This window comes from Triticum dicoccoides, chromosome 3A (genome assembly GCF_002162155.2).
Source record: "Triticum dicoccoides isolate Atlit2015 ecotype Zavitan chromosome 3A, WEW_v2.0, whole genome shotgun sequence".
NCBI lineage: Eukaryota > Viridiplantae > Streptophyta > Magnoliopsida > Poales > Poaceae > Triticum > Triticum dicoccoides.
This window is the reverse complement of record NC_041384.1, coordinates 231623330-231629637: the sequence shown is the minus strand read 5'-3', so window position 1 is coordinate 231629637 and position 6308 is coordinate 231623330.

The window sequence follows — 6308 nt, the reverse complement described above, 5'->3', positions numbered from 1 at the left end:
CGGCTGTCGCAGTCGCACCGTACCCTCACACGGTCGCTCCTGCACGCCGCAAACCCAACCAAGGGAACGCACCCTCACTGACACGTGTTGTCGCATGTGAACAAACCAAACTCAGACATCCTACCGCTGACACATAATTTTCGTTCCTAGAGTATGTTTATCCAACCGCATGTTGGGGAGTATCCGTACGGCCCGTGTGGTGGTCTGTTGGGGAAGAAGAAGAGGTGAGGAAGAAGGGTTAGGAGACGTAGGATATTCATCCAACCGCCTGAAATGGTAGACTGACCCAAGTCAGGCGACTTGCATAACAATATATGTTTTTACAGAGCAAAAGATACATAAAAACAACAACATAAAGAAAAACTATCACTGCACTCGGAATGAGACGGCCTCGTCGTCTTTGGCTGCCGGCGCGAACCAGCCGTAGTTGCCGACGTTTGTCTCCGCACCGTGGTTGGCCTCGATGGCAGCGGCATCTGCGCGCTCCGTATCGAGTCGAGCCTCCTCCGCCCGGTTCAAGTCCAGGATGTCTGGTTATGCCTGCAGGAGGGCCTCGATGAGAGCGGCATCCACGCGCTCCGCCTCGAGTTGAGCCTCTGCCGCCCGGTTCAAGTCCAGGAAGTCCGGTTCCACCTGCAGGAGGGCCTCGATGGCAGCGGCATCCACGTGCTCCACGTCGAGTTGAGCCTCTGCCGCCCGGTTCAAGTCCAAGACATCCGGTTCCGCCTGCAGGAGGGCCTCGATGGCAGTGGCATCCGCGCGCTCCGCCTCAAGTTGAGCCTCCGCCGCCCGGTTCACATCCACGACATCTGGTTCCGCCTGCAGGAGAGCCTTGATGGCAGCGGCATGCGCGTGCTCCGCGTCGAGTTGAGCCTCTGCCTCCTGATCCTCCTTTAGTATCGCCAGGTTGAACCGCTGGTCCGGCTGCACCATGGGGGACTCGGACGCCGGCACGAAGACGACGTCCATCGTCTCATACCCAGCGGGGGCCTTCTGCGCCGCGACCTCTGCCATGAACATTGGATCAGCTTCCTCCTCCTCGTAGCTTGGCTCCAGAGAACTCAGGGATTGGCCTGCTGCAAAGTGAGCTTGGGAACGGAGGTCTCTGGCGCCGACCGCCGCCGCGATTTCTGCACGGTGCTCCGGCATCAGCATCTTGTAGTACGTGATCTTGCAGCGCACCATGGTTTTTCGGTGAACTAGGGGACGCTTGATGCAGTCTAGGGGATCGAAAGGTGGGGGAAGGGGCTGGAGATTAGGTGTGGTTTTAGGGCAGTGGTTGGCGTAGGCCGAGCAGCGAAGGTTCTGGTGTGAATAGTGGTTCCGGTGATGACCGATCAATCGGTTTTGACTGTACATCACTCTTGTCGCGTCCGCGTTGCAGCCCGGCACGCTGGACCCTCCATGTCGCTCACCGAATAGAACGTGCTTCGTCTTGCGTTTTCGCTCGCTTGTGGGACCGCAGTTGAGAGCAAACCGACATCCCTCCCCTCCCCCGCCCGCGTCATTTTATGCGGAGTAAATAAAAACAGAGGGAGTATACTATGGATGAGGATCCCCTAACGTGGCCGAACTCATTGAGTAACTGACATGCGGGGCCTAGCAAGCATGGGGTCTGCCAGTAAGTGATCGAAAGGGAGGGTAAGGCAGGGATACGTATGTGAAAGGAGCTTCCAATACTATAATTTTCACATTATACATCTCATGTACTATTAATCTTGTTAATAGTCAAATGCGGTTTTGAAAAACGCATTAGAGCATGGTTAATAATATAGCCAGTCGATGGCTATAAGGAACTGCCATGTCATCTATAGCCATCATCTATTATATGCACTCATACAGTAGTGTGGGCTATAAGGTTGGTTATTTCCCGCAAACAAATTATAAGGTTGGCTATTGTATTATTACTTTTTCCATCTCTTTCTTCATATTTATTGTACGTATTTAACTAGGAATGCGTATATAGCTAGGCTCTTGCATGAGAGCTCACTCCCCTTACTTTTTCACATCTCTCTCCTCCACATAGGTCCTATATAAATGGAAGGAGGGAGTACAACTATGAGCACTGCATACTCTAGTACAGATATTGTCAGTACTCCACTAGTAAGGACAGGGATCTTAAAGAAGTTACTATTGGACTGGCTATACGTGGCGAAATCCTAGTAGGAAGAGCATGCGCGAGAACAAGCACATTCACGTGGTTGAAAACAAATTGGAAACTATCTTGAGTACAAATATAGGAGTACGTACGAATCTAACAATATTGATTGGGCGTTGTTGAATGTTGATACTTTTTTTATCAAAGTAGAGATACTTTGACTACACATAAAACTTATATGTAAACTAGAAAGAATCGGAGGGAGTATATTGTACGTTCAAAAACGAAACGAACATTGAATACCCTTTATATATGATTTGTGGATGTTATGATCACCGGTTCAAAATTTTGAATCCGCCTTACGTACCACACATGCCCCCACTCGTTCTCTCTTGATTTCATCTCGGGGTTCGGACATCCATTGAAAGAGGACTAGGGTGGGTACAATACGTCCGTTTCGCTTATGAACGTACAATATACTCCCTCTGATCCTCATAGACGACCCCCCCCCCCGCGGGTCATTTCTATCATAAAAACAGACCAAACCTTTATCTCCTTGCACGACACGCAATTGATCTCTGAACATCAATCGATCTCGTCAACATGTGTCGGGGCATGAACCGAATGGGATGTCAAAACTAAGACGCGAAGCGACACGTACTGGAGGCAAAGTGAAACTTCAAACGAACCGTTTGTTTGTATGCATGTCAGACAAATTACAAATAAACATTGGAAATACAGACATGGTCTAGGCTCACATGCGAATGATACTCGGCGAAATGTTCAAATGAGGCATGCGGGAGGATGGACTCGACCGGAGGGTGACATGATCGATGGAGAAGAGGGTTGGAGAGGAATGAGAAATAAGCAAACGCCACATGATTATACTTGAACGGCTCAAATAAACAATAAGTTGTCTCGCTTGGCCTACATAGTGAAAGGCCTAATGCACAACGCGGAGCACTGACGCTCGAATATGGCCAGGAAAACAGGGAAACCGACATGTGGGGCACACCTGTCGGGACGACGTAGCGCAAACTAGTCCAATGGAGGAGCTGGCCCACGACCTCCTCGCCACCGGCAGCCGTTCATGTGGGTCGTGGGGGCCAACAACGTGACGCAGATCCAGCACCGCCTCTGGACACGGTGAGTGCGGTGAGCGACACGCTCATCGTCGCTAGACACGGTCGTCTTGCTTTTTCAATTACATGCATCGATCGCATGTGAGGAAAGGGCATCTCCAACGTTGCCACGACCGCAGCTGACTACCCTGGCACACCAAAAACCCTCGTCCCTTGCATCGTCGTGTGGTGCATTCCCAGCCGGCACCAGCTGCCCGCATTCATGCCGTCCGTCCGTATGTCGTCGTTAAGAGGCTCGGTGCCCGAGGAACCAACTCCAGTGACTTAATGACGCACCAGGACGGTTGGACTCACCGGAATGCACTACTTAAAGCGGCAATGCCGAGCTAACCTCCACACCATAGCGCATCGTCCTCCTACCTGGTACCACATCCGCCATGACTGCAAGCGCGAACGCTCTGCGGGAGAGCTTGTCTTCGGGGATGGAGCTCGAGGTCGCCGCCCTCGCTCAAGTCGCCACACAAGTGGTGGCCACGCTGGCGGCCGACGATGGGAGCACCGTCAGCCAGGCGTCCTACTTGCCGTCGTCCAATGTCCGGCACCGCCGAGGTCGGGGACTCCTCCGAGGATGAGTAGGGCATGGGAGGCGGCAGGGCATGGTGTGCCAACTGGCCGGTCCGTCTCCCGTGTTCTACTTTTCCTCGCCAGAGACCGCACCTCCACTTCACGGGTCTTGAACCCCGCTCCCGTACATGGAGATCGCAGATGGAGGACGTCGGTCGCCGTTGTAGAATAGGTTTAGGGTCGGGTTTCTTTTATTTTTCTGTCCTATAAAAGTTCGAAATGTAATGAAAATTTGTCGTGTTTGCATTAATCTCGGCCGGTGTATATGAACTTTCACAATAATATAGTATATTGTAGGAGTACTAGCAAGATGCATGTGCGTTCCACGGAAGATCAAGATCTTGTGGGAGAAAAGGATGAACGAGGGAAGGCCTTATCTACAAATGCACATTCACGCATTTCACATATTTCTACATCTACAGGAACCTATGAAAGGGTTAACATAAATTGCCTCTCTCTCTCCTCCCCTGATTTTCATGGTGGTCGGCCCCTCCCTCCCCCCAATCTACAATCAACAGCTCACATGTTTTACATTATGTTAATTTCGTAACTGGGACTATGTAGGTGTAGCATTACTCGTCCTAAAAAACCCAACTAAGCCAACCTCCCAGCATATCGCGCGGGAAAAGACCCGGCCGCGCCGTTTTAGTCGGGATTACCGGATTACTAGTAGTAGTATCGATGGATCGCGCGAAGCAACAAGTTTTTTTTAGGGGGAGAAGCACCTAGTTTAAAAGGAAAAAAGGCGGTACACTCACAGCACCCCTGTCGCAGTCGCATTGCACCCCACACACATTCGGTCCTGCACACAGCTCACGCAAACGGAACGCGCTTCGGCTTGCCTCTTCACTGACACGTGGGACTGCACTTGGAGAAATCGACCATGCGCCAAACTCCTCCCGCCCACCGCACGAAAATCCTCCCCCCCCACCCAAAAATTCCCCCCAAATCCTAGATTCAACCGCCCTTCGGTCAACTAGCCAATAATATTCCCCAAACCCCCTCCCCCGTCCCCCTCCACTCCATTCGCTCCGCCAAAGCCGCCCTCCCTGCCACGCTGATATGTCGGTGCCGCGGTTCATCGAGGGGATGCACGGCGATCCTCTCGCTCCCACAGTACGCCCTCATAGACTGTCGTCCTCTAGCCGCGCAACCACCGCTGGCGACGTTCTTGTGAAGGCGCGCGGCGGTCAGCGCCGCCACCGCTGGCGACGTTCATGTGGAGATGCTCGGTGGTCAGCTTCTCCCACGGTACGCACATTCTAGACTGAGGCCCCGTGCATGTCGGTGTAGCGCTGAATGTTAGCTGATAGACATTGTTAATCTCATTGTTTGTCGAAATAGTTTACAGTCAATATGCTTTGCTTAAGAAGCTTCCTTGCCCTATTCTACAGTCAATCTGCTTAGCTGAGATGGCATGCCAAGGCCGATTAGTTGCTAAAATATCCTGCCATATATTTATGGTGATGTAGATTGCCATGGTCTAGTAGCCAATCTGTTAGGTGAAATAGCTCTACACCGTTTTATACTCGATCTTTGTTGCTGCGATGGCCTTCGATAGTTCGATGGTTGTGTGCTCGGCCTCATTGACTGCTGAAACAGCCTGCCATAATTTAGGACTCAAAAATGTTTGCTGAATTAGCTTTACATATATTTCGTTACTTAGATCTGCTCGTCCAAATATCTTGCCATAGCTTTAGACATCAACCTAGGTATTTTCTTCTGGACTTCATAAAAAGCATATATGTTTTTCCTATAATATCTAGTAGAAGAACTAATTTGTATGTCTAACAGATGGACATGACTTGGATAACTTCTGCTCGAAGATTCTCCGCTGCATATGTCGAGGGGGTTGAAAACTTCATGAACTTTATCAGAGCTGAGTACGGTGGTCCGAAATCAGACATGCTCTGCCCATGTAGAAGTTGTATGAATTCAGTTACAAGACCCTAGTCAACTGTGCAAAATCATCTACACTTGTATGGGATGTCGGTCACATATAATAGGTGGGTTCATCATGGTGAAGCTATGAACGTCAATGTTATTGACTACGTGGAAGCAGCGAATCACCATCTTGATCTGCCTGATGCTCAGGTGGAAGAGGAGGAGGAGGTGGTGGTGGCAGAGCCGGTGAGTTTGACCAACATTGAAACAATGGTACGAAATGCTCGTGCATTCCGTGAACTTGCACCTATAGAAGAAAAACGGTGGGCCCGTATGTTGGAACAATGCAACGTGGCTGTCACCCTAGGAAATAAGCTGTCGGTATTCTCAGCTATGGTCACCTTTCTTCAGGTGAAGACATCTGAGCGGATGATGAACAAATCATTCAATGCAATGTAGGCTGCTTTCCGCAAAGCTTTCCTAGATGCGTCTGAGCTGCCACACACCTACAGTAAAATGAAGAATTTCCTTCATGCAGTTGGAATTGGATATGATATGATCCATGTTTGTAAGAATAATTGTGTTCTATTCCGGAAGGATTATGCCAACTTAAGTGAATG